Genomic DNA, 18,553 nt, shown 5'->3' with positions numbered 1-18,553 from the left:
TTGGCATACCGAATACGCCACAGGGAGCTCGCCAGGCTCTGCCGTGCAGGCAGGGACGGGATGCAATGGGTTCCACCCCCTTACAGAGGGAGAACGGGAAGCTTTTCCCAAAAATCTCAGCATCCTCATTCTCCTCTTCTTTGCCATTATCCCACCAGCGGGGCAGAGGTAGGGTCCCTCCGGCCCGCTCTGCTCACGCCCACCTTCAAGGGCCAGGGCTGACAGTGACACAGACTCGGAAGAGGCAGTTCCTTTGTAGTCGACTCTTTACCAAGGACCGAGCACAGGGACTGTGGGAGGTGCCGACCTCCGTGTGGGGACTCGGGACTGCCGGGAGTCGCGGCCTCTCAGACGCCTTCCCGGCAGCTCCAGGCCCGGGCTCGACCCAGAGGGAGCAGGGTGTGAGGTGGCTGGGGTCCCGCTAGGGAAGCTGCTGACCCCGCGGGAGGTCACTGGTCACCGCTGGGCAGCCATTGACGCCGGGTCTCTGTCGTCTCAGTCTAGTCAGTAGCTCGAATAGCATCTCTCGAGGCCGTCATGCATGTAAGTAGTTGATGTAACATATGCACCTAGGCCGCGGGCTCTCGCCCAGTCAGGATGGACACGTGTGACCAGTCCGTGGAGTAAAGGTGAAGGGAAGCTGGACAAAGAGGTCACTTCCTGGAGGAGGCGCGGGAGGAGGCTGGTCTGGGGAAAGCGGGGCGGCCCTCGCAGCCCGGTCCAACCCTCCCTCTCTCGTCCCCTGCCTGCGCCACAGCCAGAGACCCACAGTACACTCGGGTACCACCACCCCATGCCCCCACCCAGCCCAACCCAGGCAGCTCCCTGGAAAGGCGGTAGGTGGGGGCCGGCTCCCGCAATGCCGCTCCAGCCCCCAGGGGTCGAGTAACTGAACTTAGGGTGCAGAGAAAATCTCTCAAGCTTGTTTCTTTATGGCTGATAAGGAGCACGTCCGACCTGCCGACCCACCTTCCGCTCCTGTCCACGGGGGTCACGGCCGTCTGCCCTAACTGAAAGGCGAGGCGCTCGGCCGTGTCCTTGGCCAGGCCTGTGCAGCGCCCGGCGCGGAGCTCGGCTGCACAGAGAGGTCACGGACATGTCTCGGCCCGAGAGGGGCACCCAGGGGGCAGCTCGAGGCCCGGGCTGTGGCGGGGCCTGGTGTCACGGGTGACCCGGCAGCCTTCGTGGGGCAGGAATCACGCGGAAATTTCATGGAAACGTGTCATACAACGTGGGAGTGGCAGAAGGAAGAAACAAACCCGGAGAGAGGGGCCTGGGCACCCAGGCTGTTCTGGAACCATCTTCTGCTCACACACCACAAGGGATGCCCACGGGCCTCCTGGCCCCGGGCCCCTCTCCTCGCCCATCTCCTGGACTGGGCTGACCCTGGCGGGAACGGGTGCGGCTCTGGCACGGGGCAGCCGCAGGCCGGCGCGACTCGCCCTGCTGTTCCCAGTAGTTTTACTGAGCCGCCCGTGCTCCTCTGCTGCGACAGGGACCACGGCCGCGTCTAGCAGGGACCTGCCACGCCTCGAGCCGTCCCCACCTGGCCTGGGCAGGAGCGCGTACCTGCCGCCAAGGCCAGCGGGGAAAGACGGTTCCTTGGTCAGATGCCGGGTCTGCCGGAGAAGCCCCCAGACGCTCAGCCGCGCTGACGGAGGGGGCCGGACGCCGGCTCTTCCCTGAGTGTGGGCAGTTGCCCCTCGTCCAACAAGCCAGAGGGGAGGGCGGGGCAGGGTCCGAAGTGCCGGGCGGGCCCCACTGGCTGTCAGGGCAGCTGCAGCACCCTCCGCAGTGGCCACAGGACCGTCCGCCAAGTCTTCGAGCAGCCGGGCAGACACCCTCGGGACAGGCCTGGGCTTGCTCGGGGCAGGTCTGCGTCCTGGCTGGAGAAGCGAGTCCTGGAGGGGCCAGCGAGGCCGTAGCCAGGGGCGGCCAGGTGGACAGTAGCACGTGAGCATCCGGTGGGAGAGGGCCTGGACAGGACCCAGCACACAGCCCCCGTCAGCAGTGGCCACTCACTCGCTGGCCCCTGGTCAAAGGCGTGGTGGGGGCATGGCCCAGGGAGACCCCCTGCCAGGAAGTGTGGCCGGCGATCCACGTCAGAGCCGGACACCAGGGTCCTCGGGCCAGCCGGCCGGCAGCAGTAAGGCCAGAGGAGAGTCAGGGGCGAGGCGACGGTGGGGGAGGGGTCGCCCCGTGGCCTGCTCAGGCGGGTGCCACACAGCCAGCGCCAGTCCCGGCACCAGCAGCTCCCGCCTCACCTGACCCCAGGAAGCCTGGACGCCGGAGCTTGGGCCTGGGCCGGAGCCCAGCGGGTGCCCCGGGTGACCGCGGGGCCGTCTCCAGCCCAGGACAGCCGTGAGCCCCAAGCTTTGTCGCCTGGCGCCTCCACTGCCGACTTCAGGCGAGTCATGCTTCGGGGAGGGAGGAAGCAGGAGCCAAGGGCCGGGGGTCCTCATTCTCCTCGTGTCTGTCTGGGGACTGCTCAGGACTTTGTCCCAACTCTGGGCTCAGGGCTCACTCCTGGAGGGCCCGGGGGACCATTTGGGGTGCGGGGGATTGAACCCAGGTTGTCCGTGTGCAAGGCCAGCACCTTCCCCGCTCTCCTGTGACTGCCCGCTCATTCCGGAACATTCTCACGTGCTTGGGACCCCGGGGATAGTGCAACCAGCCCTCACGTTAGTGTCTCTAGTGGCACGTGTCTGGTCTGCCAGTTTTGCTCCATTGTCGTTCTCCTTCGCCACGCAGCCCCCTGAGGTCACACACGGCGCCTCTGATCTCGGACCTGGCTGGCCGCAGCTCCCACAAACTCCAGTTGCTCTGGGAACTGCGCTGCCGTGCGGCAGGCCCGGCCCTCCTGAGCTGCCCTCTGGGCTGCTCTCTCCCCGCCACGCCCAGCCACGCAGCCCAGCGGCCGCCATGCCCTTGCTGACTCAGGGGGTGCGGGCAGGCTCCCCCGCCCGGTTATAAGGGCATAAGGACGGGGCGGGGGGAGGGCGGGTCCCTCACGTGCACTGGCTCCTCGCCTGCTTCAGCCACGACACTCGTTACAGGTGGGAAGTGTCCCCTCGTCACGCTCCATCACATCTTCGCTCACATTCCAAAACAGCAAACGCCCCCCAGGCTACGGGGGCGCAGACACGCGGCAGGGCAGGGTTCCCGGAACCGTGTGGCCACGTCCTCCCCGGACGGCTCCGTCTCCTCGGGCGCCCCAGCACCACGCTTGGCCGCTGTCTCCTCACGGCCATCCGGGAAGTGTTGAAAACGCTATTTTCCCAGCGTGAAAAGTCGGTGATACTCTGTTTTGTATTTCTCCTTAGAAACTAACAGTCCAGAGTGTGGGCTAAACTCCACTCAGACGTGCCCTTCCCAGCCCGCGATCCGCAAGGGAGAGCCGAGGGCCTCGGCCTTCAGTCAGGGCAGAGGGGAGCGTGGGTGCACGGGCAGCGAGTCAGCTGCTGGGCACCCTCGTGAAATACCACAAAGCAGTCCACGGAAGAAACACGGCAGGAGAGTGAGAGGCAGAGGGGGCTCATTCCGTGAGGCAAGGCTGGTTTGATATCTGACAGTCGCCGTCATTTTGGCTGTTTCTTGTTTTGCACCAGACTGACAGAGGGCGAAGGAGAAACCAGAAAATGCCTCCGGAAGTTCGGGGGAGATTTGGACAAGATGCAGCAGTGAGCACTAACAGGGTCCCGGCCTAGCAGGAAGGGGAGAAGGAGAAGGTCCTTCCCGCCCCAGCACTGCTGAGAGGCCCAGACCCCGCCCCACTCAGCGTGTGTGGACCCGCCTGTTGTCAGAACCTGGGCATCGCACATTCGAGAAGCTCGACCAGAGAAGCTCAACCAGGACGCCTGGCGGAGACAGAGCAGCTGAGGCTCCCGGGGTGAAGAACAAGTTAGCGAAATAGCCTTCACCTGCATTTTCCCTGTTCTCTACCCTGAAAAGCTATTCGAGGCTACCAAGAACTCCTCAAGATCATAAGATTGATAAGGCAGCGGGAGATGGCGCCAGGGCGAAAGCCTCCAGGTGCCAGAACTAAAGGCCAGTGGGGAGGGCGCTGGCCTTGCATGTGGCCAACCCGGCTTCCATTCCCGGCCACCCATGTGGTCCCCTGAGCACTGCCGGGGCATAATTCCTGTGTGCAGAGCCAGGACCCACCCCTGAGTATCACCAGGTGTAAGTCAACCCCCCCACCCAAATAATATAATAGCATTATCTTATTTATTTATAATATAAAATACAAATAATATAATATAATAACTTTATCTTATTTATTGATAATATTATAATATAATATAATCACTTTATCTTATTTATTGATAATATTATAATACAATATAATAACATTATCTTATTTATTGATAATATTATAATATAATATAATAACATTATCTTATTTATTGATAATATTATAATATAATATAATAACATCTTATTTATTGATAATATAAAACATTATCTCCATAGCTAGTGGCACTCAGGACCTGAAAACAGCAGAGTGTCACTTACGGTCACATCAAGATTCATGAAATACTCGGGACGAGCCTAACAAAAGATGCGTCAGGTGTGTGCAGTCCCACACCCAGAGCCCGACTGGTCAAAGCCAGGAAGGCCCAATAATGACAGAGGGTCAGAGGACAGGACGTGTCCACAGCTTTCCCCGACCGAACAATAGATCCAGCCCAAGCTGCCAAGGTCCTCGGGACCCCTGGCACGTCCCTGCCAAAGCGACCACCCGGCAACAGCAAGAAAAGACTCTGCAGCAAGACACGTCTCAGGAACGCCGGTGCCCAGAGGAGGGACACGGCGGCCCCATCACCAACATGCGGTCGCTGACGTGAGATCCCGGGAAGGGGAAATTGCCAGGATGTGCGCCAGTGGCCGCCAGGAGTGGGGCCGGGCAGGCTGGTCAGCAGAATGCAGGGGACACTTGGGGACTGAGGGGAATGTGCAAGCCTGACGGCCGTAAAATTGCCCAAACTCATCCAACTGAACAATCGGAACGGGGGGCTTTTATTAGAGACAAACATACTCCGACCACGCTGGTAACAGTGAGAGAGGCTGAACGCTTAAAATCCTATTTCTCCCTTAAAAAAATACAGCTCGGAAGCCAGGAGCGGGCTGGGAAAGGCCTCTAGGCCGCGGCGCCCCCCACGGGGACGAAGGCTGGCCGCGGGGGTCCGGGAAAGCCGGCTGCAGCAGGCCTCTTCCTTCTCCGAGTCCTGGTGCAGGAAGTTGAGTCCGTAGAACTGCAGGGCCGCGTGGTGCTTGCGGACCACAGCTTCTGTGAAGATGATCGCGGTGGCCGTGCTTGCTGAGTTTCCGCTGGCCTCGAGCCTGGAAGTGTTTGACGATTGTCACCGAGGAACGGCGCAGGCCAGACACCGCACTGACTCCACGCGTGAAAGCGGGAGGTTTGGGTGAGGCACAAACCCGGAGCCAGGCTGAGTCACGCATTGCCCCAAGGGGCTCATTTCCCCAGGGGCCCTTTGTGTCTCTCCCACCTCCCCAACCCCCCAGGGGGGTCCCCTGGTCCCTGCCACCACTCCAGTGCACCCACCTCTGCTTCCTGTCCCTTTTGTCGCCCCCAGACGCCTCCGTCCCCTCCAGCCTGGCCTCTTGCTCTGCCTCTGCACAGAGACTGTCTTTCCTCCGTTGGAACCAGAGAGTCAGCGCAGGGGTAAACACAGGGGACGGGTGCAGCTGACTCTGATTCCCCCTGGGACACGCATACAGACCTCCGGGCACCTCCAGGCGCGGGCTCTGAGCACAGAGCCAAGAGTCAGACCTGAGCACGACCTGGTGTGACCCCAGACCCCCTCAAAGAGCTCATGATGGTTGCTGACCAGTGCCACGTTGCCTACATATGCAAGATTTATCTGTGCACCCAGGGATGGGAAGTGGGTGTTTCAAGTCGGTTATATAAGTGGCTCTTATACAAACGGGAACTGCTGGGAGCATTTGCCCCGGGGTTATAGAGACAAGCATGTCCTTTGGAGTATCTGGGGGGGGGGGGAGGGTGTCACATGCTGGGCACATTCCTGACAAAACTGCCACACTGATTTCCAAAGGGCTTGCAACATCGTCCACCCTCACACATCCGGTGAGCCTCCGAATTCTCACAGAGTCCAGCCGATACATGGTCAATCTCTAACTCAAAAATGCTAATAGGAAGTAATTGCAGATAGTTGTGGCTTTAATTGGCTTTTCTCGCCGGTTCACTGTGGGGAACATTCTGACGGCGCTTGTTTTCCAAAAGCACATCCTTTATTTTTTTCAATGTTTTAAAAACAATTTAATTGAATCACTATGAATTACAAAATTACAAAGTTACAAAGAATTCCTGATTGAGTTCCAGGCGTATATTGTTCCAACACCAGTCCCTCACCAGTGCCCGCTGCCCTCCGGCCCCAGCCTGCCTCTCTGGGGACACTTTTCCCTGCCCCCACCCCATCCCGGGGTTTCCTTCCCCGACCAAGAGCAGCTTCTCCCCCGGAACAGTCCTGCTCTTCCTTGCTGGCCCCTGGTACTTCCCTGCGAGGCTCTCCAGGCCCCGCCCGGGAGGCCAGCGGCCCATCTTCAAAGAAGCGTTTCTTCAAATCTTTTGCCTAGTTTTGAATGTTGTTTTTCCCCATATTACCGAAGTTTTGTATTTCCTTATGAATTCCAGAAGCCCTGGCCGAAGCCCTTTGTCGGATAGCTGCTTTGCAAACGCGCCTCCCAGCCTGCGGCTGTTCTTCTTCTGTCCTTCACAGTAGCTCAGTCTGAGCAAAAGCTCACAATTCCTCTGCCCAGTGGAACCCGTCGCTTCCCGCCCTAGGCCGTGGGTTCTGGACAGTCCCTGAGCTCTTGCCGTGACTCACGATGGCAGAGTCGGCCCCTGCTTTGCTGCCGGAGTAGGACGGGCTCAGACTCGGACCCAAGGCTTCTTCCTACCACAGGGACCCCGGGTCTCCCCCTCCCACTGGCCGTGCTCTGGCCATGCGTGAACCGCCCATCCATGCGCAGGTCAGTTTGGGATTGGTTTTGGCTTCACGTGTTTGTCAGACCTTTGATCCATGTCACAGCGGCTGCACTCCTGAAGGTTTAACTGACTTGGAGTGAAAGTCATCTACACCTGACACTCCTCTGGGAGGGTCTCGGGGGCCCCAGACTAGCTGTCTGTGTGCAAGCATGTATGTGTGTGCGCATGCATGTGCGTGTGTGTGCATTTGTGTGTGCGCATGTGTGTGCGCATGGTGTGTGTGTGTTTGCATGTGTTTGCGTGTGTCTGTGTGTGCACGTCCTGGGGGGGTGTGCATGTGTGCAGGTTACAGTGAACAATGTTGTGTTGAACACCCACACACCGTGCAGGGCCGTGCGCTGCCGTGCCGGTGGCTGATTGGCCACTCGTGGAATGAGTGAGTGTGTGTGTGTGACATCCGGCCCAGCGTGGCTGACCAATTCCCATCTCCTCCGGCTTTCCAGCTCCTGGATGCCCCGTGTCTGTGCAAACCCTTGAGCCTGAACACTTCGGCTGATTTATCGAGTGAACGGGAAGGTCTCACCTCTCCTCGGGCAGGACCACGTGTCCCTGCCCCATGTGAGCCTTTGCACAGGACCCGACTTCTTCCCGAAACAGCTTTGACTGGCCGAGGCCCTCAGCCAGAAACTGCCTCCAGTGCCCCAGCGTGCAGTGGCGGCTTTGCGGGTAAGCGAGGCGTGGAGACCCCACGTGGAAGGCGAGGGTGCTGTGGACAGGAAGGAATCAGTCCTGAGGCGCAGAGGGCGCCAGCCGTCCTCTCGGCAGGTCCCCAAAGCCGGGCAAGGAAGGTTCACCGTGAGAGCAAGGCCGCCCCCCGGGAGACGCGGGCTGACCCTGGTCAGGGGTAGATCTTGCGCTGTGCGCTGGGGAACGCAGAGAGGGTCCTGGGGGGCACCGGGGCCCTCGGGGCTGTGGCCAGGCCTTGGCACTGACTCCCTGACCCAGGCACCTTGTCAGTAGAAGCGTCTCACCCGAGATGGCAGGAGCCGCATCGTCGGTCACTGTCCGCAGGGACTGCTCTCACCACGGTGCCTCAGTCCAAGAAGAAAACCCAGATGCCTGTGCCCTGCCCCTGCTCGTCTCGCCCTTCGTCCTTCCTGACCGAGCACCAGGAAGTGGCACTGTGCCATGCCCAGGACGCCCGGCGTTGTGAGCGCTGAATCCCCTCTGCCTGCCACCCCGATCCCTCTCCCAGCCCCACCAGGGACCCACCTGGTCTCGGCGGCGGTCAGCTGCCCGGATCTGGCGGCCTGCAGGGCAGCCCTCCCGGGGGGTGTCTCTGACCCCCGGGCCACAGGGCAAATGCCGAAAGGAGGTCACATGATCCAGCACGCTTTGGGGGTTCAGTCCAGATGCGTCCTCCAGCCCGTCTTCCAGAACAGCGTCTCACAATCATGTTTTCTCCAAATCAGGGCTGCCCACCGGAACCCAGGGGCTGAGGAAGACGCAGCCCCCATCTCAAGGGGTGGCAGGGTCCACCCCGGGCCCCACACGGCCGGCAAGACTCCCTGCCAGGAAATCTCCAAAGCCAGAGGACTTGCTTTTCTCTGGCCCCAACCCCGTCCTTGCTCCGAGGCCCCTCGGGGTAAGACACGCTCCTCAGTGACTGGCACGTGGGTGTGAGGACCCGAGCCAGCCCCTCGCCGCCTCAGGGCCTGCTGGGAGAACCGGGCGGGCGTTTCCCAGCTCTCACAGCTTGCCGAGCCCCTCCCACCTGCAGGGAGAGCTGGGGCGGGTGGGGGAGGAATCTCCCCTTCTCCACGGCTCCTCATTCCGCAAGAGCAACAAACGAGATTAGCGGGGGCCCTGCGCGCCCATTAGCAGCCGGCGTTCGGCTGAACACTTGACTAAGACCCCGGGAAGCGCCTGGGAAGAGAGGCCACTTCCGCCCACTCCAGGGCCGCGGGCAGGCTTTGTTTGCCGAGAGGCGGGCTTGCGCCTTTTCCCAGCGAGCCCCTATTAATATATACCTGTGCACATTTTTATCAGAGGAGCTAATGAGACGGTACCAGGCAGCAAAGTTAGCTATTAGATAACAATTCTCCTGCCAAGCGCCGTAATCTGACACAGATTGAGCCGGGCGTAGTAGTCCATTAATGGCTCGCGGCTCGTACAATAATGACCCGCGAGCCTGACGCTCTGTCGCTCTCACGTGTCTCCTTCCCCCGGGAGGCCACTGTCACCGCGTTATCTATTGCTGCTCCCCTATCGCAGGGGAAAGGCAGACCGGGAATGCACGTACGCAGACACTCCGTAGTTCATTGCACACCAGGCCGGCAAGTGGAGGAACAATAGATTTATAAGTTTATCCTACATTAAGCCGAACACGCCTGACTGCACTGTAAATTACTAAATAATAAACCAGGTGGTGTAAGATCCTGACTTGGACAGAATATAAAAATCTATCAACCTGTAAAATACAATAACCATAAATGTGCTCCGTGGCTGATGGGTCAGGTAAACCATCCACCACCAGGATCCGAGGTTCCAGCCAGAAAATTGCAGGAAGGCGGGCCCGAGTCCCCCGCGCCTGTTCTTGGGCCTCCCGGCAGCCTCTGATCTTTAACTCAGATCACTGAGTTAAAACACTTGCGTGTACACTTGCGTGTTTGTTTTGCCGGTTCAATCTCTTTGTCTGGAATTGGCCGTTTCTCGGTGACAGCTGCCGGCCTGGGCTGTCCTCAGGGCCCCCGGGAGGGAACGGGCTGTGGGGTGCAGGAAACGAGGGCCAGGGGCGACTCCAGGAAGATGCTTCCCTCCCTCTGGGGAAAAAAATGCCTTAAAACTGGGTTAGCCGGGGAAAGCCCTGCCCTAAATTCCACACTTGGCTGGTCGTCACAGAAATAAAATACAGATTAGGTAAATTGTGCTGCCTCTTCCCTGGCGCCCTGTGAGACAGATCCCGGTCGTCCAACCTGCAGGAAAAAAAAAAATTAATTGTATTTCAGCGAAAGATTTCAAAACGATCCTATAAATCGCGGTTCCAAAACATACAAAGCTAATTAATGCTTTGTGTGTGCTTATTTTCAGTAAGCAAAGCGGGTTAAGTTTCTCTGATTTACAAACAGTGTTCACATTCAGAGAGGTGCAGCTAATTGCTACACGGTTTGCCATCATTACCGGAGAGTGCTGGGGGTGCAGACAGCTTAATTAGGGGTGGTCGCGAGTTCACTCTGTGATTACTATCTCAGAGCCTTCCTAATCTGCTTATCCAATACAGCAACGCAGAAAGTGATTACATGCTGTCTGCTGTCTGCTGACTTTCGAGTGAGAGGTGAGCATCTCGCCGAGAGGGTTCCACTCGGTCCCCGTCACTCCTGGGTCCACACAGAGTGCGGGGGTCCCTCTCTCCCTGGGGTTACGGTTCACCCATCTGCAGGGACCTCCTAATCGCTCCTGCGAGCATTTTCCGACCAGGCTGCAAATCTTCCTGCTTCCTAGGCTGTTTTAGCAGATTTTTTTTTCTCTCATTGCCATCAACGCTTCAGGTGCGGCTCCAGTGATGCTGATAAATAATTTACTGCTGAAGGACCGCTCACTTTCCATCTCAGTCAATGGCAATTGTTTTGCCAGCTTTAATTTTTAAAGTTTCCTCGTGTTATGTGGCCGTCTTCTGCCATCAGCTCGAGTTGCTAATGACAACGTGGGCACTTGGAGGTTCCGGGAACACGGATGGGCAGATCTCAGGCTATCAGGGTCTCAGGCTACCCCGCTCCCACGAGCCTCGGCACCTCGCGGACAAGCCTGCAGTGGGGTTTCAAGAGCACCAGACCTCCTCTCAACACCCTTGTGAGACCCAGCCCCAGCACAGGTCCGAGAACACACGCGGCTCTGTGAGGGCCCGGTGGCGTGCTGCTGAGGGCACGGCCACGCCAACCCCGGCTGCACGGCTGCGAGCAGCGAGGACCAGCCCACGCATGACGCTGGCCTGCCCGCCGCCCCACACGCACGTTTCTGAGTTTGGGCTGAAGGGCCAAGCACTTGACATTCAATCGCTTTCCACTCCGGGTTCTGGCAACTCTGTGTTGAAAGAGGAATCCATGAAATAAGATTTCCCAAAGCAAATAATTTCACAGCGCATGCAGAACCCCGGGGGTGCCTGGGTTTGCTCAAGAATGTCAAAGCACAGAGAAACACAGGGTCTGACTGCGCCCCGCCGCCGGGTCTGCGCGGGTGAAAGCGTCCCGCCCCGGGAGGCGGTTCCCGGGAGGCCAGGGCGCGGGGCGTGGAGGAGAGAGAGGGGGAGGGTTTGCAGTGCTCACGGGAGCCCAGGGCTCCGGGGTTGGCCGGAGCTGATTTGGCTCCTGGAGCAGTCGGGGGCTTTCGACTCAAACTCGGGGAAGCAACTTGGAGTCACGTTGAAGCTGCGCGTGGCACGAGGGCACACTTGCCATCTGAGCGTGCAAATGGGTAGATCCGGGACCAGCCTCCGAGTCGGCACACGCCGGGAGCACCCAGGGCCAGAGGAGCCGCCTCGCCGCACAGACCAGCCAGCGCGGCCTGCACCCACCAGTCTTCTCCGGAACCTTCTCCGGGACCCAGGCAGTCCCTCGGGACACTTCCTGGGCCACACCCAGGAGCACCTCAGAGGCGGGCACGCTCTGCTCGGGGTTGGGCACCCCCCTGGGTTGGCCCCGGGTCTTCCAGGCCCCGCTAGCCCCTGGTGCCTCCGTCACATCTGGCCCCGGCGCTGCGTGTCCTCGGGCCTGCTGGCTGGCACACGCGCTGTGCTCCCACTTCATGGGTCAGCTCCGAGGACACACGTGCACAGCCCAGCTGGGCGAGGCCACAGGCGCACGTGCCCAGGCAGGCAGAGGCTGACCCCTGAGCTGGCAGCCACGGCCCCCGAGGGGTCTCTGGGCAGTCACACACGAGGGTAGAACCTCCTGGAGACGGGAAGGAGCTCGCCAGCCCCCGCCTGGACAGTGAGGGCCAGGCTCCCGGGCAGGCAGCCTGCCGTGTGGACGTCGGGGGAGGGTCTGGAGGGCCAGTGACCTTCATCATGAGACGGGACATGGGTTCATTGTTTAAACTGGACAGTCCCTGGAGGCCAGAGGGAAACCACTGGCCCACACTGCCAAGGTGCCACCCAGGCGCATCAGCCGAGAGCCCGTGGCACAGAGGCCCACGACATCGGGCACCCGTCCACAGGACACCAGCCACGGCACAGACCCACCAGTGTCACACCATGGCGCCTCGGTGCCCTGGAAATTGCTCAGGGTGACCACAGCCAGAGCGAGGGCGCAAGGGGGCAGATGACCACGTGCTCAGTCCTTCGGGCCAGCACCCAGCACCCAGACCACGACACAGTGCCAGGTCCCAGGACAGGCTCCCGGCGTCCGCTCAGGGACCGTGGACCCCCACGCCCCGCCCTGACTTGGGAGAGCGGGGGCACCCGCTTCACCTTGTCCTTCACAGTGACCTTCCAGGAGCCCCGCCCACCACTGCCGGGAGACCTGGGCCCCGGGGCCCCTCCTGCAGCTGAGCCGAGTCCCAGACAAGGCCCCAAAGAGGCGTGGAGGACTCGGGGGCCGGCAGCGCACACCCCCTCCAGGCTGCCCCCGGCCACTCCCGCCAGTCCTGCCCGCAGCCCTAATGCCCCTGACCATGGCAGGGCCACGCGGGAGAGCAGAGGCCACCTCAGCGCAGCCCCGCCCCTGACACACAACACGGCGCCAGTGTGCCGCTCCCCTCCCGCTGCGCAGCTGAGATTTGTCTCCCCATGTAGCTACACACACTCACACTCACACTCACACATGTGCACACACACTCACACACTCTCACATACACATTCACACACACTCACATTATCACACACACTCACATACTCACACACACACATACACACTCTCACACACTCACATTATCACATACACACTCACACACTCTCACACAACTCACACACATTCACACACACATCCACTCACACACGTTCACACACTAACATACACACTCACACGCATACACACTCACAGTCTCACACTCACACACATTGACACACATGCACACAAACTCACATACTCACACACAATCACATACACACACAAAATCACATACATACTCACACACACATACATACTCACACACATGCACACACACTCACACACAATCACACATATACACATACACTCACACACGTTCACACACTAACATACACACACACGCATACACACAGTCTCACACTCACACACTCACACACATTGACACACATGCACACAAACTCACATACTCACACACAATCACATACACACACGCTCACTCACACACTCACACAAAATCACGTACACACTCACACACATACACACACTCCAGAAGTGGGGGCAGCGGCGGGCGGTGACCCCTCCGTGGGGGGGAAGCTGAGTCACGAGGCAGGCGTGAAGGAACTGCGGCCGGGTGGAAACGCACCTGCCCACGCGAGTGGCCGGCACGAGCAGCGCAGGGGCCCCGAGGAGCGGCGGAGGCAGCAGGGAGGGAGCACGGGAGCAGCCTCGGCCCTGCTGGGCGCCGGTGGCCCCAGCACCACAGGGACCAGGACTGCGGGGACCCGTGACTCGGCACAGACTCGGGCCAACACCGCTGCCATTGTCTCCGCAGCCTGGCGGAGGGGACGCAGAGCCGCGAGGAGACAGTCACGGGGGCCGCGAGCTCAGACCCTGGAGGAATCTGGCTAATTAGGGCTCGGCCAGGAGCATAATGAGGCGGGACCAGGGCCCGCCAGGCCTCGCGCCCGGGTGTGGCTCAGGTGAGGGCCGGCGTCGGCCCTCGAGGGGAGCAGACCACCCCGGCAAGGACCGCCACTGTGGGCAGTTCAGACGGCCACGCGTCTCTGCTCCTGGGGACAGTCCCGTCCGTCCAATAAGGAAACCGTCTATGCAGGCAAATGAGAATTGTTCTTTTTGAAATGAATGAATTATGATGAAAGCAGGAAAGCAAGAAAAGGTCAAACAAAATTCTTGAATTAGAACACTATAAAATCAGAAAGTAAACCTTTAATTGAAATATTCCAATGAAGACTTGGTGGAGAATGTGCATGGGGACACCGGAGCGTCTGAGAATGCACAGGACGTGCAGGGGTGTAGAGGGACAGGAGATGTGCAGGGAGACTAGGGATGTACAGGGGATACTGGGGATCTACAGGGGATACAGGGGATATACGGAATACTGGGGATGTACAGGGGGCACTGGGGATATACAGCGGATACTGGGGATGTACAGGGGATACAAGGGATGTACAGGAGATAATGGAATGTACAGGGATACTGAGGATGTACAGGGATTCAGGGGATGTACAGGGATACTGGGAAGTACAGGGGATACTGGAGATGTACAGGATACTTGGGATGAACAAGGATACTGGGGATTTACAGGATACTGGGGGTGTACAGGAGATACAGGGGATATACAGTGAATACTGGGGATATACAGTGAATACTGGGGATATACAGGGAATACTGGGGATATACAGGGAATACTGGGATGTACAGGGAATACTGGGATGTACAGGGGATACTGGGATGTAAAGGGGATACTGGATATGTACAGGGATACTGGGGATATACAGGATACTGGGGGTGTACACAAGATACAGGGGATGTACAGAGTACCGGGGGTGTACAAGTGATACAGGGGATTTAATTGGATACTGGGGATGTACAGGATACTGGGGGTGTATACAAGATACAGGGGATGTACAGGGATACTGGGGATGTACAGAATACTGGGGGTATACAGGAGATACAGGGGATTTAATTGGATACTGGGGACGTACAGGGGGTACTCGGATGTACAGGGATACTGGGATGTACAGGGGACACTGGAGATGTACAGGATACTGGGGATTTACAGGATACTGGGGGTGTACAGGAGATACAAAGGATGTATAGGGATACTGGGGATGTACAGGATACTGCGGGGTCACAAGAGGTACAGGAGATATTCAGGGATACTGGGGATGTACAGGGATACTGGGATGTACAGGGGATACACGGATGTACACGAGATACTGGAGATGTACAGGGAATACTGGGGATGTGCAGGGGATACTGGGGATGTACAGAGATACTGGGATGTACAGGGGATACTCCAATGTATAGGGATACTGGGATGTACAGGGGATACTGGAGATGTACAGGGAATACTGTGGATGTACAGGATACTGGGGATGTACAGGGATACTGGGGATGTACAGAATACTGGGGGTGTACAGGAGATACAGGGGATTTAATTGGATACTGTGGATGTACAGGATACTGGGGATGTACAGGGATACTGGGATGTACAGGGGATACACAGATGTACACGGATACTGCAGATGTACAGGGATACTGTGGATGTACAGAAATACTGGGATGTACATGGGATACTGGAGATGTACATGGAATACTGGGGATGTGCAGGGGATACTGGGATTGTACAGGGATACTGGGGATGTACCAGGATACTGGGGATGTACAGGAATACTGGGATGTACTGGGGATACTGGGATGTACATGGATACTGGGGATGTACAGGGATTCTGGAGAGCACAGGGATACTGAAATGTACAGGGGATACTGGATATATTCAGGGAATACTGGGATGTACAGGGGATACTGAGGATGTACTGGGATACTGGATGTACAGGATATTGGGAATGTGCGGAGATACCTGATGTAAAGGGGATACTGGGGATATACAGGGATACTGGGATGTACAGGGATACTGGGATGTACAGGAGATACAGGAGATGTACAGGGATACTGGAATGTACAGGGGATACTAGGGATGTACAAGGATATTGGGAATGTACAGGATACTGGGGATATACAGGGATACTGGAATGTACAGGGGATACTAGGGATGTACAGGGGATACTGGGGATGTACAGGGGATACTGGGGATGTACAGGGGATATTGGGGATCTACAGGGGATATTCGGATGTACAGGGATACTGGGATGTACAGGGATACTGGGGTGTACAGGGGATACTGGGGATATACAGGGATACTTGGATGTACAGGATGTACTAGAGGTGTACAGGGGATACTGGGAGGTACAGGGGATACTCTGGCCCTGATGCGCTGGGAAAAGCTGGCTGGGAGCCTGGTCTGTCCCAGAAGCTCAGGCCCAGGGTCAGAGGGAGGCTCGGTGCCCAGCGCCCAGCCCAGCTCGGACAGAGGCCCCTTCAGGCTGCACTGCGGGAGAATCCACCGGCAAACCCTCTGGGGCCCCCACTCACTCGGATCCCTCCGGCCGGAAGGGCGCCTGAGGGTCTGTCTCCCATGGGGCACTGAAGGGCGCCCAGAAGGAAGGACAAGGACCCTCCCTGACGCCGAGAGGCTGAGGGAGCCCCGGAACAAAGCGCTCTGGGTGGCGATGGACGGAGAAGGGAGCAGACTGGACGCCGGGAGTCGGCGGGCTCCAGAGCCCAGGAATGTTCCGGCTTCGAAGGCCGAGGCCAGGAGGACCGGGGCAGCCCCAAATAAGAGCTCGGGCACTGGGCTGCAGAGAGGACCAGGCCCTGTCCAGTCTGTGTGGTGCTGCCTGGCCAGGACCCGCACCAGCCTGACCCCCCTCTGCCGGCCGTGGCTCGAGGCACTGCATCATGCTGGTGACGCTGCCCGGGTCACACATCTCTTCTAAGCATAATGGGGCGGGGGGCACTGAGAGACAGATCCTTGACTCCCTCCCCGCCTTCCGGGTCTGCGGACTTAGCCTCTAAAGTCACCTAGTCCAGGGTGTAGGGCTGTGCCACGCTCCGGCCACCCACCAACGCTGTGTTGCCTTAACAGGCGCAGATAGCACGGGCGGGGTACTCTTCCCCTGCACGTAATCCATTTAAGTCAGAAACATTCTCAAATGGCTTCTTCCCCCTTCTCCAAGTTTATGTTCACCAGGATCCACAACGACATAAATTACCGCGGGGAGCAGGGGCGGGAATGTTCTCTCCCAGGGCACAAACACGCGATTTCATTTTCCTGAAACTTTTATTTTGCTGCTAATAAAATTGGGTGGTTAAACCTCCATGGTAGAGTCTGAATATAACACCAGAGTTAAGCTGTAACACCCGCAAAAACTCTATTAAAATGTCGCCCCAGAGACGGTGCATTTGAATTCTGGAGCTGCTGGTCAGGCCGGCTCGGGGGCCGGGGGGAGGGTCCTCATCCTGCCGAGGCCACACGCAGGTGGGCTCTCTCCTTCCTCGCCTTTTCCTCTACACTGATTTCCTGGCGGGGAAGGGAAACAGAAGGAGGCTGGAGGGTCTCCGAAATCTCTGACTTCGGGAAGACACGTCCGCGGAGCAGCGGAGCGGGGCTGGGCGGGCAGACGGGCAGGAGGGGGAGAAGCAGCTGCCCCCAGAGCCAGGGACCCAGCAGTCACTCGATAGGGACACTGCGGGTTCGAGAACCATCTCTGCCTTATACCACGCAGGCCGTAAACCTGCTCCCCACTGTCCAATGCAAACTCTAGTCCTTGGTAAGATGCAAAAACGTGCAAAAATGGTCCTTAGTGAAGAGCTTGGGGCTCCTGACATGCCACAGAGAAAGTGGTGCATGAAAACACACACACACACACACACACACACACACACACACACACACGCACGCACACAGGATGGCTTCGATTCAAGTGTTAATGACAGCACTTATTAATGATGAAGCCGTTCTTTAAGCATGACTAATGGTGAAAAGTCAACTGCTCACTTTCATCAATAACAGTGAGCTAAACATTTGTTTGAAAAAATTTAGGCTCGAAATACCAACCAAATGTCAAGAATTACAAGAATCGTGTGGGGAAAAAACAGAAGAAGAAGCTGTTCCCGTGGCAGGGTTGCCTCCTCGTGCACAGGTGAGGGCGCGCGGGCGGCCGAGAGACTGTCCCGGGCCTGCACACGGGCGAGCGTCCCAGAGCAGGAGCCAGCGGGAAGGCGGGCGAGAAGTGACGGGGGCGATCTCGGTGCCCGTCTCTTCGGGGGACTGTCGCGCCCAGCAGGGCAGGAGGAGGGCGCCGTATACATTTTGCTCACACAATCAATGAGTTTAGCAAAGATGGTGTTTAAGAAGAGAGTGTTTGAGGATTAGGAGCAGGTTATATAAATGAAATGGAGGATAAGCTAACAAATCTATCAGAAATAAGATCAACAACTTAAAATTTAAACCAATCTTGAGCATATATTTGAACTTGGATATGCTGAAATGGTCCGCGGGTCCCCGAGGCTCAGTGATACACTCGGAGGATCAAGCGCCCATAGACAGTTAAATTACTCCGAAAGCCGGGGAATTTATCAAACATGAATTTCAAAGTGGATTCGGACCTCCAGGAAAAAAATGGAAATATCTATTAACGTACAGACAAAACAGATGCCGGGTGAGCTCTCTGCCCTGTCTATTTTAACCGCCAACTGGCCGAAAGGGTTTGATTTCCACAGTGCAGGGGAAGGAGCCCTTTCCCTTGGATAGGAGTCATGGGTCCAACTGGTGCAAAACTAGTTTAAAACACAAAAGCCTCCCCTTGGCCTAGCAGCTACAGCACGAAGAAGCAGC

The sequence above is a fragment of the Sorex araneus genome, chromosome 11 (assembly GCF_027595985.1).
Source record: "Sorex araneus isolate mSorAra2 chromosome 11, mSorAra2.pri, whole genome shotgun sequence".
NCBI classification, from domain to species: Eukaryota; Metazoa; Chordata; class Mammalia; order Eulipotyphla; family Soricidae; genus Sorex; species Sorex araneus.
The sequence above is the reverse complement of the archived record's forward strand: the minus strand, read 5'-3'. Positions refer to the sequence as shown.